Raw genomic sequence first — 15,130 nt, forward strand, 5'->3', positions numbered from 1 at the left:
GCTGCTGATGCTGCAGGTGGGCAGCCACAGCAGGGTCTCTCCTTGGCAGGAAAGAGGAGCTTCTCTTCGGCCTGGGCTACAGCCTCTTCCTGGGGATGCAGCGGAAGAGGCTGCCTTCCCCAGCTGGAGGAGCATCTCTCCTCTGCTGCTGCTGCTGCTGATGCTGCAGGTGGGCAGCCACAGCAGGGTCTCTCCTTGGCAGGACAGAGGAGCTTCGCTTCGGCCGGGGCTTCTGCCTCTTCCTGGTGAAGCAGCGGAAGAGGCTGCCTTACCCAGGTAGAGGAGCATCTCTCCTCTGCTGCTGAAGTTGCAGGTGGGCAGCCACAGCAGGGTCTCTCCTTGGCAGGAAAGAGGAGCTTCTCTTCGGCCTGGGCTACAGCCTCTTCCTGGGGATGCAGCGGAAGAGGCTGCCTTCCCCAGGTGGAGGAGCATCTCTCCTCTGCTGCTGATGCTGCTGATGCTGCAGGTGGGCAGCCACAGCAGGGTCTCTCCTTGGCAGGAAAGAGGAGCTTCGCTGTGGCCTGGGCTACAGCCTCTTCCTGGGGAAGCAGCGAAAGAGGCTGCCTTCCCCAGGTGGAGGAGCATCTCTCCTCTGCTGCTGATGCTGGAGGTGGGCAGCCACAGCAGGGTCTCTCCTTGGCAGGAAAGAGGAGCTTCTCTTCGGCCTGGGCTTCTGCCTCTTCCTGGTGAAGCAGCGGAAGAGGCTGCCTTCCCCAGCTGGAGGAGCATCTCTCCTCTGCTGCTGCTGCTGCTGATGCTGCAGGTGGGCAGCCACAGCAGGGTCTCTCCTTGGCAGGAAAGAGGAGCTTCTCTTCGGCCTGGGCTTCTGCCTCTTCCTGGTGAAGCAGCGGAAGAGGCTGCCTTCCCCAGCTGGAGGAGCATCTCTCCTCTGCTGCTGCTGCTGCTGCTGCTGATGCTGCAGGTGGGCAGCCACAGCAGGGTCTCTCCTTGGCAGGACAGAGGAGCTTCGCTTCGGCCGGGGCTTCTGCCTCTTCCTGGTGAAGCAGCGGAAGAGGCTGCCTTCCCCAGCTGGAGGAGCATCTCTCCTCTGCTGCTGCTGCTGCTGATGCTGCAGGTGGGCAGCCACAGCAGGGTCTCTCCTTGGCAGGACAGAGGAGCTTCTCTTCGGCCTGGGCTTCTGCCTCTTCCTGGGGAAGCAGCGGAAGAGGCTGCCTTCCCCAGGTGGAGGAGCATCTCTCCTCTGCTGCTGATGCTGCAGGTGGGCAGCCACAGCAGGGTCTCTCCTTGGCAGGAAAGAGGAGCTTCGCTGCGGCCTGGGCTACAGCCTCTTCCTGGGGAAGCAGCGAAAGAGGCTGCCTTCCCCAGCTGGAGGAGCATCTCTCCTCTGCTGCTGCTGCTGCTGCTGATGCTGCAGGTGGGCAGCCACAGCAGGGTCTCTCCTTGGCAGGAAAGAGGAGCTTCTCTTCGGCCTGGGCTACAGCCTCTTCCTGGGGAAGCAGCGAAAGAGGCTGCCTTCCCCAGCTGGAGGAGCATCTCTCCTCTGCTGCTGCTGCTGCTGCTGCTGCTGCTGCTGCTGCTGATGCTGCAGGTGGGCAGCCACAGCAGGGTCTCTCCTTGGCAGGAAAGAGGAGCTTCGCTTGGGCCTGGGCTACAGCCTCTTCCTGGGGAAGCAGCGGAAGAGGCTGCCTTTCCCTAGCTGGTGGAGCATCTCTCCTCTGCTGCTGATGCTGCAGGGGGGGAAGCCACAGCAGGGTCTCTCCTTGGCAGGAAAGAGGAGCTTCGCTTGGGCCTGGGCTACAGCCTCTTCCTGGGGAAGCAGCGGAAGAGGCTGCCTTCCCCAGCTGGAGGAGCATCTCTCCTCTGCTGCTGCTGCTGCTGCTGATGCTGCAGGTGGGCAGCCACAGCAGGGTCTCTCCTTGGCAGGAAAGAGGAGCTTCGCTTGGGCCTGGGCTACAGCCTCTTCCTGGGGAAGCAGCGGAAGAGGCTGCCTATCCCTAGCTGGTGGAGCATCTCTCCTCTGCTGCTGATGCTGCAGGGGGGAAGCCACAGCAGGGTCTCTCCTTGGCAGGAAAGAGGAGCTTCGCTTGGGCCTGGGCTACAGCCTCTTCCTGGGGAAGCAGCGGTAGAGGCCGCCTTTCCCTAGCTGGTGGAGCATCTCTCCTCTGCTGCTGATGCTGCAGGGGGGAAGCCACAGCAGGGTCTCTCCTTGGCAGGAAAGAGGAGCTTCGCTTGGGCCTGGGCTACAGCCTCTTCCTGGGGAAGCAGCGGAAGAGGCTGCCTTCCCCAGCTGGAGGAGCATCTCTCCTCTGCTGCTGATGCTGCAGGTGGGCAGCCACAGCAGGGTCTCTCCTTGGCAGGAAAGAGGAGCTTCGCTTCGGCCTGGGCTACAGCCTCTTCCTGGGGAAGCAGCGGAAGAGGCTGCCTATCCATAGCTGGTGGAGCATCTCTCCTCTGCTGCTGATGCTGCAGGGGGGAAGCCACAGCAGGGTCTCTCCTTGGCAGGAAAGAGGAGCTTCGCTTGGGCCTGGGCTACAGCCTCTTCCTGGGGAAGCAGCGGAAGAGGCTGCCTTTCCCTAGCTGGTGGAGCATCTCTCCTCTGCTGCTGATGCTGCAGGGGGGGAAGCCACAGCAGGGTCTCTCCTTGGCAGGAAAGAGGAGCTTCGCTTGGGCCTGGGCTACAGCCTCTTCCTGGGGAAGCAGCGGAAGAGGCTGCCTTCCCCAGCTGGAGGAGCATCTCTCCTCTGCTGCTGCTGCTGCTGCTGATGCTGCAGGTGGGCAGCCACAGCAGGGTCTCTCCTTGGCAGGAAAGAGGAGCTTCGCTTGGGCCTGGGCTACAGCCTCTTCCTGGGGAAGCAGCGGAAGAGGCTGCCTATCCCTAGCTGGTGGAGCATCTCTCCTCTGCTGCTGATGCTGCAGGGGGGAAGCCACAGCAGGGTCTCTCCTTGGCAGGAAAGAGGAGCTTCGCTTGGGCCTGGGCTACAGCCTCTTCCTGGGGAAGCAGCGGTAGAGGCCGCCTTTCCCTAGCTGGTGGAGCATCTCTCCTCTGCTGCTGATGCTGCAGGGGGGAAGCCACAGCAGGGTCTCTCCTTGGCAGGAAAGAGGAGCTTCGCTTGGGCCTGGGCTACAGCCTCTTCCTGGGGAAGCAGCGGAAGAGGCTGCCTTCCCCAGCTGGAGGAGCATCTCTCCTCTGCTGCTGATGCTGCAGGTGGGCAGCCACAGCAGGGTCTCTCCTTGGCAGGAAAGAGGAGCTTCGCTTCGGCCTGGGCTACAGCCTCTTCCTGGGGAAGCAGCGGAAGAGGCTGCCTATCCATAGCTGGTGGAGCATCTCTCCTCTGCTGCTGATGCTGCAGGGGGGAAGCCACAGCAGGGTCTCTCCTTGGCAGGAAAGAGGAGCTTCGCTTGGGCCTGGGCTACAGCCTCTTCCTGGGGAAGCAGCGGAAGAGGCTGCCTTTCCCTAGCTGGTGGAGCATCTCTCCTCTGCTGCTGATGCTGCAGGGGGGGAAGCCACAGCAGGGTCTCTCCTTGGCAGGAAAGAGGAGCTTCGCTTGGGCCTGGGCTACAGCCTCTTCCTGGGGAAGCAGCGGAAGAGGCTGCCTTCCCCAGCTGGAGGAGCATCTCTCCTCTGCTGCTGCTGCTGCTGCTGATGCTGCAGGTGGGCAGCCACAGCAGGGTCTCTCCTTGGCAGGAAAGAGGAGCTTCGCTTGGGCCTGGGCTACAGCCTCTTCCTGGGGAAGCAGCGGAAGAGGCTGCCTATCCCTAGCTGGTGGAGCATCTCTCCTCTGCTGCTGATGCTGCAGGGGGGAAGCCACAGCAGGGTCTCTCCTTGGCAGGAAAGAGGAGCTTCGCTTGGGCCTGGGCTACAGCCTCTTCCTGGGGAAGCAGCGGTAGAGGCCGCCTTTCCCTAGCTGGTGGAGCATCTCTCCTCTGCTGCTGATGCTGCAGGGGGGAAGCCACAGCAGGGTCTCTCCTTGGCAGGAAAGAGGAGCTTCGCTTGGGCCTGGGCTACAGCCTCTTCCTGGGGAAGCAGCGGAAGAGGCTGCCTTCCCCAGCTGGAGGAGCATCTCTCCTCTGCTGCTGATGCTGCAGGTGGGCAGCCACAGCAGGGTCTCTCCTTGGCAGGACAGAGGAGCTTCGCTTCGGCCTGGGCTTCTGCCTCTTCCTGGGGAAGCAGCGGAAGAGGCTGCCTTACCCAGGTGGAGGAGCATCTCTCCTCTGCTGCTGCTGCTGCTGATGCTGATGCTGCAGGTGGGCAGCCACAGCAGGGTCTCTCCTTGGCAGGACAGAGGAGCTTCGCTTCGGCCGGGGCTTCTGCCTCTTCCTGGGGAAGCAGCGGAAGAGGCTGCCTTACCCAGGTGGAGGAGCATCTCTCCTCTGCTGCTGATGCTGCAGGTGGGCAGCCACAGCAGGGTCTCTCCTTGGCAGGAAAGAGGAGCTTCTCTTCGGCCTGGGCTTCTGCCTCTTCCTGGGGAAGCAGCGGAAGAGGCTGCCTTCCCCAGGTGGAGGAGCATCTCTCCTCTGCTGCTGCTGCTGATGCTGCAGGTGGGCAGCCACAGCAGGGTCTCTCCTTGGCAGGAAAGAGGAGCTTCGCTGCGGCCTGGGCTACAGCCTCTTCCTGGGGAAGCAGCGAAAGAGGCTGCCTTCCCCAGCTGGTGGAGCATCTCTCCTCTGCTGCTGATGCTGCAGGTGGGCAGCCACAGCAGGGTCTCTCCTTGGCAGGACAGAGGAGCTTCGCTTCGGCCTGGGCTTCTGCCTCTTCCTGGGGAAGCAGCGGAAGAGGCTGCCTTACCCAGGTGGAGGAGCATCTCTCCTCTGCTGCTGCTGCTGCTGATGCTGATGCTGCAGGTGGGCAGCCACAGCAGGGTCTCTCCTTGGCAGGACAGAGGAGCTTCGCTTCGGCCGGGGCTTCTGCCTCTTCCTGGGGAAGCAGCGGAAGAGGCTGCCTTACCCAGGTGGAGGAGCATCTCTCCTCTGCTGCTGATGCTGCAGGTGGGCAGCCACAGCAGGGTCTCTCCTTGGCAGGAAAGAGGAGCTTCTCTTCGGCCTGGGCTTCTGCCTCTTCCTGGGGAAGCAGCGGAAGAGGCTGCCTTCCCCAGGTGGAGGAGCATCTCTCCTCTGCTGCTGCTGCTGATGCTGCAGGTGGGCAGCCACAGCAGGGTCTCTCCTTGGCAGGAAAGAGGAGCTTCGCTGCGGCCTGGGCTACAGCCTCTTCCTGGGGAAGCAGCGAAAGAGGCTGCCTTCCCCAGCTGGTGGAGCATCTCTCCTCTGCTGCTGATGCTGCAGGTGGGCAGCCACAGCAGGGTCTCTCCTTGGCAGGACAGAGGAGCTTCGCTTCGGCCTGGGCTTCTGCCTCTTCCTGGGGAAGCAGCGGAAGAGGCTGCCTTCCCCAGCTGGAGGAGCATCTCTCCTCTGCTGCTGCTGCTGATGCTGCAGGTGGGCAGCCACAGCAGGGTCTCTCCTTGGCAGGAAAGAGGAGCTTCGCTGCGGCCTGGGCTACAGCCTCTTCCTGGGGAAGCAGCAAAAGAGGCTGCCTTCCCCAGCTGGTGGAGCATCTCTCCTCTGCTGCTGATGCTGCAGGTGGGCAGCCACAGCAGGGTCTCTCCTTGGCAGGAAAGAGGAGCTTCGCTTCGGCCTGGGCTTCTGCCTCTTCCTGGGGAAGCAGCGGAAGAGGCTGCCTTCCCCAGGTGGAGGAGCATCTCTCCTCTGCTGCTGCTGCTGATGCTGCAGGTGGGCAGCCACAGCAGGGTCTCTCCTTGGCAGGAAAGAGGAGCTTCTCTTCGGCCTGGGCTACAGCCTCTTCCTGGGGATGCAGCGGAAGAGGCTGCCTTCCCCAGGTGGAGGAGCATCTCTCCTCTGCTGCTGCTGCTGCTGATGCTGCAGGTGGGCAGCCACAGCAGGGTCTCTCCTTGGCAGGACAGAGGAGCTTCGCTTCGGCCGGGGCTTCTGCCTCTTCCTGGTGAAGCAGCGGAAGAGGCTGCCTTACCCAGGTGGAGGAGCATCTCTCCTCTGCTGCTGATGCTGCAGGTGGGCAGCCACAGCAGGGTCTCTCCTTGGCAGGAAAGAGGAGCTTCTCTTCGGCCTGGGCTACAGCCTCTTCCTGGGGATGCAGCTGAAGAGGCTGCCTTCCCCAGGTGGAGGAGCATCTCTCCTCTGCTGCTGATGCTGCTGATGCTGCAGGTGGGCAGCCACAGCAGGGTCTCTCCTTGGCAGGAAAGAGGAGCTTCTCTTCGGCCTGGGCTTCTGCCTCTTCCTGGGGAAGCAGCGAAAGAGGCTGCCTTCCCCAGGTGGAGGATCATCTCTCCTCTGCTGCTGATGCTGCAGGTGGGCAGCCACAGCAGGGTCTCTCCTTGGCAGGAAAGAGGAGCTTCTCTTCGGCCTGGGCTACAGCCTCTTCCTGGGGATGCAGCGGAAGAGGCTGCCTTCCCCAGGTGGAGGAGCATCTCTCCTCTGCTGCTGCTGCTGCTGATGCTGCTGCAGGTGGGCAGCCACAGCAGGGTCTCTCCTTGGCAGGAAAGAGGAGCTTCGCTTCGGCCTGGGCTTATGCCTCTTCCTGGGGAAGCAGCGGAAGAGGCTGCCTTCCCCAGCTGGAGGAGCATCTCTCCTCTGCTGCTGCTGCTGCTGATGCTGCAGGTGGGCAGCCACAGCAGGGTCTCTCCTTGGCAGGACAGAGGAGCTTCGCTTCAGCCGGGGCTTCTGCCTCTTCCTGGTGAAGCAGCGGAAGAGGCTGCCTTACCCAGGTGGAGGAGCATCTCTCCTCTGCTGCTGAAGTTGCAGGTGGGCAGCCACAGCAGGGTCTCTCCTTGGCAGGAAAGAGGAGCTTCTCTTCGGCCTGGGCTACAGCCTCTTCCTGGGGATGCAGCGGAAGAGGCTGCCTTCCCCAGGTGGAGGAGCATCTCTCCTCTGCTGCTGATGCTGCTGATGCTGCAGGTGGGCAGCCACAGCAGGGTCTCTCCTTGGCAGGAAAGAGGAGCTTCTCTTCGGCCTGGGCTTATGCCTCTTCCTGGGGAAGCAGCGGAAGAGGCTGCCTTCCCCAGGTGGAGGAGCATCTCTCCTCTGCTGCTGATGCTGCAGGTGGGCAGCCACAGCAGGGTCTCTCCTTGGCAGGAAAGAGGAGCTTCGCTGTGGCCTGGGCTACAGCCTCTTCCTGGGGAAGCAGCGAAAGAGGCTGCCTTCCCCAGCTGGTGGAGCATCTCTCCTCTGCTGCTGATGCTGCAGGGGGGAAGCCACAGCAGGGTCCCTCCTTGGCAGGACAGAGGAGCTTCGCTTCGGCCGGGGCTTCTGCCTCTTCCTGGTGAAGCAGCGGAAGAGGCTGCCTTACCCAGGTGGAGGAGCATCTCTCCTCTGCTGCTGATGCTGCAGGTGGGCAGCCACAGCAGGGTCTCTCCTTGGCAGGACAGAGGAGCTTCGCTTCGGCCTGGGCTTCTGCCTCTTCCTGGGGAAGCAGCGGAAGAGGCTGCCTTCCCCAGGTGGAGGAGCATCTCTCCTCTGCTGCTGCTGCTGATGCTGCAGGTGGGCAGCCACAGCAGGGTCTCTCCTTGGCAGGAAAGAGGAGCTTCGCTGCGGCCTGGGCTACAGCCTCTTCCTGGGGAAGCAGCAAAAGAGGCTGCCTTCCCCAGCTGGTGGAGCATCTCTCCTCTGCTGCTGATGCTTCAGGTGGGCAGCCACAGCAGGGTCTCTCCTTGGCAGGAAAGAGGAGCTTCGCTTCGGCCTGGGCTACAGCCTCTTCCTGGGGAAGCAGCGGAAGAGGCTGCCTTCCCCAGCTGGAGGAGCATCTCTCCTCTGCTGCTGCTGCTGCTGCTGCTGATGCTGCAGGTGGGCAGCCACAGCAGGGTCTCTCCTTGGCAGGACTGAGGAGCTTCGCTTCGGCCGGGGCTTCTGCCTCTTCCTGGTGAAGCAGCGGAAGAGGCTGCCTTACCCAGGTGGAGGAGCATCTCTCCTCTGCTGCTGATGCTGCAGGTGGGCAGCCACAGCAGGGTCTCTCCTTGGCAGGAAAGAGGAGCTTCTCTTCGGCCTGGGCTACAGCCTCTTCCTGGGGATGCAGCGGAAGAGGCTGCCTTCCCCAGGTGGAGGAGCATCTCTCCTCTGCTGCTGCTGCTGCTGATGCTGCTGCAGGTGGGCAGCCACAGCAGGGTCTCTCCTTGGCAGGAAAGAGGAGCTTCGCTTCGGCCTGGGCTTCTGCCTCTTCCTGGGGAAGCAGCGGAAGAGGCTGCCTTCCCCAGCTGGAGGAGCATCTCTCCTCTGCTGCTGCTGCTGCTGATGCTGCAGGTGGGCAGCCACAGCAGGGTCTCTCCTTGGCAGGACAGAGGAGCTTCGCTTCGGCCGGGGCTTCTGCCTCTTCCTGGTGAAGCAGCGGAAGAGGCTGCCTTACCCAGGTGGAGGAGCATCTCTCCTCTGCTGCTGATGCTGCAGGTGGGCAGCCACAGCAGGGTCTCTCCTTGGCAGGAAAGAGGAGCTTCTCTTCGGCCTGGGCTACAGCCTCTTCCTGGGGATGCAGCGGAAGAGGCTGCCTTCCCCAGGTGGAGGAGCATCTCTCCTCTGCTGCTGATGCTGCAGGGGGGAAGCCACAGCAGGGTCTCTCCTTGGCAGGACAGAGGAGCTTCGCTTCGGCCGGGGCTTCTGCCTCTTCCTGGTGAAGCAGCGGAAGAGGCTGCCTTCCCCAGCTGGAGGAGCATCTCTCCTCTGCTGCTGCTGCTGCTGATGCTGCAGGTGGGCAGCCACAGCAGGGTCTCTCCTTGGCAGGACAGAGGAGCTTCGCTTCGGCCGGGGCTTCTGCCTCTTCCTGGTGAAGCAGCGGAAGAGGCTGCCTTCCCCAGCTGGAGGAGCATCTCTCCTCTGCTGCTGCTGCTGCTGATGCTGCAGGTGGGCAGCCACAGCAGGGTCTCTCCTTGGCAGGACAGAGGAGCTTCTCTTCGGCCTGGGCTTCTGCCTCTTCCTGGGGAAGCAGCGGAAGAGGCTGCCTTCCCCAGGTGGAGGAGCATCTCTCCTCTGCTGCTGCTGCTGCTGCTGATGCTGCAGGTGGGCAGCCACAGCAGGGTCTCTCCTTGGCAGGAAAGAGGAGCTTCTCTTCGGCCTGGGCTTCTGCCTCTTCCTGGTGAAGCAGCGGAAGAGGCTGCCTTCCCCAGCTGGAGGAGCATCTCTCCTCTGCTGCTGCTGCTGCTGCTGCTGATGCTGCAGGTGGGCAGCCACAGCAGGGTCTCTCCTTGGCAGGACAGAGGAGCTTCGCTTCGGCCGGGGCTTCTGCCTCTTCCTGGTGAAGCAGCGGAAGAGGCTGCCTTCCCCAGCTGGAGGAGCATCTCTCCTCTGCTGCTGCTGCTGCTGATGCTGCAGGTGGGCAGCCACAGCAGGGTCTCTCCTTGGCAGGACAGAGGAGCTTCGCTTCGGCCGGGGCTTCTGCCTCTTCCTGGTGAAGCAGCGGAAGAGGCTGCCTTACCCAGGTGGAGGAGCATCTCTCCTCTGCTGCTGATGCTGCAGGTGGGCAGCCACAGCAGGGTCTCTCCTTGGCAGGAAAGAGGAGCTTCGCTGCGGCCTGGGCTACAGCCTCTTCCTGGTGAAGCAGCGGAAGAGGCTGCCTTCCCCAGCTGGAGGAGCATCTCTCCTCTGCTGCTGCTGCTGCTGATGCTGCAGGTGGGCAGCCACAGCAGGGTCCCTCCTTGGCAGGACAGAGGAGCTTCGCTTCGGCCTGGGCTTCTGCCTCTTCCTGGTGAAGCAGCGGAAGAGGCTGCCTTACCCAGGTGGAGGAGCATCTCTCCTCTGCTGCTGATGCTGCAGGTGGGCAGCCACAGCAGGGTCTCTCCTTGGCAGGAAAGAGGAGCTTCTCTTCGGCCTGGGCTTCTGCCTCTTCCTGGGGAAGCAGCGGAAGAGGCTGCCTTCCCCAGGTGGAGGAGCATCTCTCCTCTGCTGCTGCTGCTGCTGCTGCTGATGCTGCAGGTGGGCAGCCACAGCAGGGTCTCTCCTTGGCAGGACAGAGGAGCTTCGCTTCGGCCGGGGCTTCTGCCTCTTCCTGGTGAAGCAGCGGAAGAGGCTGCCTTCCCCAGCTGGTGGAGCATCTCTCCTCTGCTGCTGATGCTGCAGGGGGGAAGCCACAGCAGGGTCCCTCCTTGGCAGGACAGAGGAGCTTCGCTTCGGCCTGGGCTTCTGCCTCTTCCTGGTGAAGCAGCGGAAGAGGCTGCCTTACCCAGGTGGAGGAGCATCTCTCCTCTGCTGCTGATGCTGCAGGTGGGCAGCCACAGCAGGGTCTCTCCTTGGCAGGAAAGAGGAGCTTCTCTTCGGCCTGGGCTACAGCCTCTTCCTGGGGATGCAGCGGAAGAGGCTGCCTTCCCCAGCTGGAGGAGCATCTCTCCTCTGCTGCTGCTGCTGCTGATGCTGCAGGTGGGCAGCCACAGCAGGGTCTCTCCTTGGCAGGACAGAGGAGCTTCGCTTCGGCCGGGGCTTCTGCCTCTTCCTGGTGAAGCAGCGGAAGAGGCTGCCTTACCCAGGTAGAGGAGCATCTCTCCTCTGCTGCTGAAGTTGCAGGTGGGCAGCCACAGCAGGGTCTCTCCTTGGCAGGAAAGAGGAGCTTCTCTTCGGCCTGGGCTACAGCCTCTTCCTGGGGATGCAGCGGAAGAGGCTGCCTTCCCCAGGTGGAGGAGCATCTCTCCTCTGCTGCTGATGCTGCTGATGCTGCAGGTGGGCAGCCACAGCAGGGTCTCTCCTTGGCAGGAAAGAGGAGCTTCGCTGTGGCCTGGGCTACAGCCTCTTCCTGGGGAAGCAGCGAAAGAGGCTGCCTTCCCCAGGTGGAGGAGCATCTCTCCTCTGCTGCTGATGCTGGAGGTGGGCAGCCACAGCAGGGTCTCTCCTTGGCAGGAAAGAGGAGCTTCTCTTCGGCCTGGGCTTCTGCCTCTTCCTGGTGAAGCAGCGGAAGAGGCTGCCTTCCCCAGCTGGAGGAGCATCTCTCCTCTGCTGCTGCTGCTGCTGATGCTGCAGGTGGGCAGCCACAGCAGGGTCTCTCCTTGGCAGGAAAGAGGAGCTTCTCTTCGGCCTGGGCTTCTGCCTCTTCCTGGTGAAGCAGCGGAAGAGGCTGCCTTCCCCAGCTGGAGGAGCATCTCTCCTCTGCTGCTGCTGCTGCTGCTGCTGATGCTGCAGGTGGGCAGCCACAGCAGGGTCTCTCCTTGGCAGGACAGAGGAGCTTCGCTTCGGCCGGGGCTTCTGCCTCTTCCTGGTGAAGCAGCGGAAGAGGCTGCCTTCCCCAGCTGGAGGAGCATCTCTCCTCTGCTGCTGCTGCTGCTGATGCTGCAGGTGGGCAGCCACAGCAGGGTCTCTCCTTGGCAGGACAGAGGAGCTTCTCTTCGGCCTGGGCTTCTGCCTCTTCCTGGGGAAGCAGCGGAAGAGGCTGCCTTCCCCAGGTGGAGGAGCATCTCTCCTCTGCTGCTGATGCTGCAGGTGGGCAGCCACAGCAGGGTCTCTCCTTGGCAGGAAAGAGGAGCTTCGCTGCGGCCTGGGCTACAGCCTCTTCCTGGGGAAGCAGCGAAAGAGGCTGCCTTCCCCAGCTGGAGGAGCATCTCTCCTCTGCTGCTGCTGCTGCTGCTGATGCTGCAGGTGGGCAGCCACAGCAGGGTCTCTCCTTGGCAGGAAAGAGGAGCTTCTCTTCGGCCTGGGCTACAGCCTCTTCCTGGGGAAGCAGCGAAAGAGGCTGCCTTCCCCAGCTGGAGGAGCATCTCTCCTCTGCTGCTGCTGCTGCTGCTGCTGCTGCTGCTGCTGCTGATGCTGCAGGTGGGCAGCCACAGCAGGGTCTCTCCTTGGCAGGAAAGAGGAGCTTCGCTTGGGCCTGGGCTACAGCCTCTTCCTGGGGAAGCAGCGGAAGAGGCTGCCTTCCCCAGCTGGAGGAGCATCTCTCCTCTGCTGCTGATGCTGATGCTGCTGCAGGTGGGCAGCCACAGCAGGGTCTCTCCTTGGCAGGAAAGAGGAGCTTCGCTTGGGCCTGGGCTACAGCCTCTTCCTGGGGAAGCAGCGGAAGAGGCTGCCTTTCCCTAGCTGGTGGAGCATCTCTCCTCTGCTGCTGATGCTGCAGGGGGGGAAGCCACAGCAGGGTCTCTCCTTGGCAGGAAAGAGGAGCTTCGCTTGGGCCTGGGCTACAGCCTCTTCCTGGGGAAGCAGCGGAAGAGGCTGCCTTCCCCAGCTGGAGGAGCATCTCTCCTCTGCTGCTGCTGCTGCTGCTGATGCTGCAGGTGGGCAGCCACAGCAGGGTCTCTCCTTGGCAGGAAAGAGGAGCTTCGCTTGGGCCTGGGCTACAGCCTCTTCCTGGGGAAGCAGCGGAAGAGGCTGCCTATCCCTAGCTGGTGGAGCATCTCTCCTCTGCTGCTGATGCTGCAGGGGGGAAGCCACAGCAGGGTCTCTCCTTGGCAGGAAAGAGGAGCTTCGCTTGGGCCTGGGCTACAGCCTCTTCCTGGGGAAGCAGCGGTAGAGGCCGCCTTTCCCTAGCTGGTGGAGCATCTCTCCTCTGCTGCTGATGCTGCAGGGGGGAAGCCACAGCAGGGTCTCTCCTTGGCAGGAAAGAGGAGCTTCGCTTGGGCCTGGGCTACAGCCTCTTCCTGGGGAAGCAGCGGAAGAGGCTGCCTTCCCCAGCTGGAGGAGCATCTCTCCTCTGCTGCTGATGCTGCAGGTGGGCAGCCACAGCAGGGTCTCTCCTTGGCAGGAAAGAGGAGCTTCGCTTCGGCCTGGGCTACAGCCTCTTCCTGGGGAAGCAGCGGAAGAGGCTGCCTATCCATAGCTGGTGGAGCATCTCTCCTCTGCTGCTGATGCTGCAGGGGGGAAGCCACAGCAGGGTCTCTCCTTGGCAGGAAAGAGGAGCTTCGCTTGGGCCTGGGCTACAGCCTCTTCCTGGGGAAGCAGCGGAAGAGGCTGCCTTTCCCTAGCTGGTGGAGCATCTCTCCTCTGCTGCTGATGCTGCAGGGGGGGAAGCCACAGCAGGGTCTCTCCTTGGCAGGAAAGAGGAGCTTCGCTTGGGCCTGGGCTACAGCCTCTTCCTGGGGAAGCAGCGGAAGAGGCTGCCTTCCCCAGCTGGAGGAGCATCTCTCCTCTGCTGCTGCTGCTGCTGCTGATGCTGCAGGTGGGCAGCCACAGCAGGGTCTCTCCTTGGCAGGAAAGAGGAGCTTCGCTTGGGCCTGGGCTACAGCCTCTTCCTGGGGAAGCAGCGGAAGAGGCTGCCTATCCCTAGCTGGTGGAGCATCTCTCCTCTGCTGCTGATGCTGCAGGGGTGAAGCCACAGCAGGGTCTCTCCTTGGCAGGAAAGAGGAGCTTCGCTTGGGCCTGGGCTACAGCCTCTTCCTGGGGAAGCAGCGGTAGAGGCCGCCTTTCCCTAGCTGGTGGAGCATCTCTCCTCTGCTGCTGATGCTGCAGGGGGGAAGCCACAGCAGGGTCTCTCCTTGGCAGGAAAGAGGAGCTTCGCTTGGGCCTGGGCTACAGCCTCTTCCTGGGGAAGCAGCGGAAGAGGCTGCCTTCCCCAGCTGGAGGAGCATCTCTCCTCTGCTGCTGATGCTGCAGGTGGGCAGCCACAGCAGGGTCTCTCCTTGGCAGGAAAGAGGAGCTTCGCTTCGGCCTGGGCTACAGCCTCTTCCTGGGGAAGCAGCGGAAGAGGCTGCCTATCCATAGCTGGTGGAGCATCTCTCCTCTGCTGCTGATGCTGCAGGGGGGAAGCCACAGCAGGGTCTCTCCTTGGCAGGAAAGAGGAGCTTCGCTTGGGCCTGGGCTACAGCCTCTTCCTGGGGAAGCAGCGGAAGAGGCTGCCTTTCCCTAGCTGGTGGAGCATCTCTCCTCTGCTGCTGATGCTGCAGGGGGGGAAGCCACAGCAGGGTCTCTCCTTGGCAGGAAAGAGGAGCTTCGCTTGGGCCTGGGCTACAGCCTCTTCCTGGGGAAGCAGCGGAAGAGGCTGCCTTCCCCAGCTGGAGGAGCATCTCTCCTCTGCTGCTGCTGCTGCTGCTGATGCTGCAGGTGGGCAGCCACAGCAGGGTCTCTCCTTGGCAGGAAAGAGGAGCTTCGCTTGGGCCTGGGCTACAGCCTCTTCCTGGGGAAGCAGCGGAAGAGGCTGCCTATCCCTAGCTGGTGGAGCATCTCTCCTCTGCTGCTGATGCTGCAGGGGGGAAGCCACAGCAGGGTCTCTCCTTGGCAGGAAAGAGGAGCTTCGCTTGGGCCTGGGCTACAGCCTCTTCCTGGGGAAGCAGCGGTAGAGGCCGCCTTTCCCTAGCTGGTGGAGCATCTCTCCTCTGCTGCTGATGCTGCAGGGGGGAAGCCACAGCAGGGTCTCTCCTTGGCAGGAAAGAGGAGCTTCGCTTGGGCCTGGGCTACAGCCTCTTCCTGGGGAAGCAGCGGAAGAGGCTGCCTTCCCCAGCTGGAGGAGCATCTCTCCTCTGCTGCTGATGCTGCAGGTGGGCAGCCACAGCAGGGTCTCTCCTTGGCAGGAAAGAGGAGCTTCGCTTCGGCCTGGGCTACAGCCTCTTCCTGGGGAAGCAGCGGAAGAGGCTGCCTATCCATAGCTGGTGGAGCATCTCTCCTCTGCTGCTGATGCTGCAGGGGGGAAGCCACAGCAGGGTCTCTCCTTGGCAGGAAAGAGGAGCTTCGCTTGGGCCTGGGCTACAGCCTCTTCCTGGGGAAGCAGCGGAAGAGGCTGCCTTTCCCTAGCTGGTGGAGCATCTCTCCTCTGCTGCTGATGCTGCAGGGGGGGAAGCCACAGCAGGGTCTCTCCTTGGCAGGAAAGAGGAGCTTCGCTTGGGCCTGGGCTACAGCCTCTTCCTGGGGAAGCAGCGGAAGAGGCTGCCTTCCCCAGCTGGAGGAGCATCTCTCCTCTGCTGCTGCTGCTGCTGATGCTGCTGCAGGTGGGCAGCCACAGCAGGGTCTCTCCTTGGCAGGAAAGAGGAGCTTCGCTTGGGCCTGGGCTACAGCCTCTTCCTGGGGAAGCAGCGGAAGAGGCTGCCTATCCCTAGCTGGTGGAGCATCTCTCCTCTGCTGCTGATGCTGCAGGGGGGAAGCCACAGCAGGGTCTCTCCTTGGCAGGAAAGAGGAGCTTCGCTTGGGCCTGGGCTACAGCCTCTTCCTGGGGAAGCAGCGGAAGAGGCTGCCTTTCCCTAGCTGGTGGAGCATCTCTCCTCTGCTGCTGATGCTGCAGGGGGGGAAGCCACAGCAGGGTCTCTCCTTGGCAGGA

Source organism: Oryzias latipes, chromosome 23, assembly GCF_053564925.1.
Source record: "Oryzias latipes strain Hd-rR chromosome 23, Olatipes_Hd-rR_3.1".
Lineage (NCBI taxonomy): Eukaryota > Metazoa > Chordata > Actinopteri > Beloniformes > Adrianichthyidae > Oryzias > Oryzias latipes.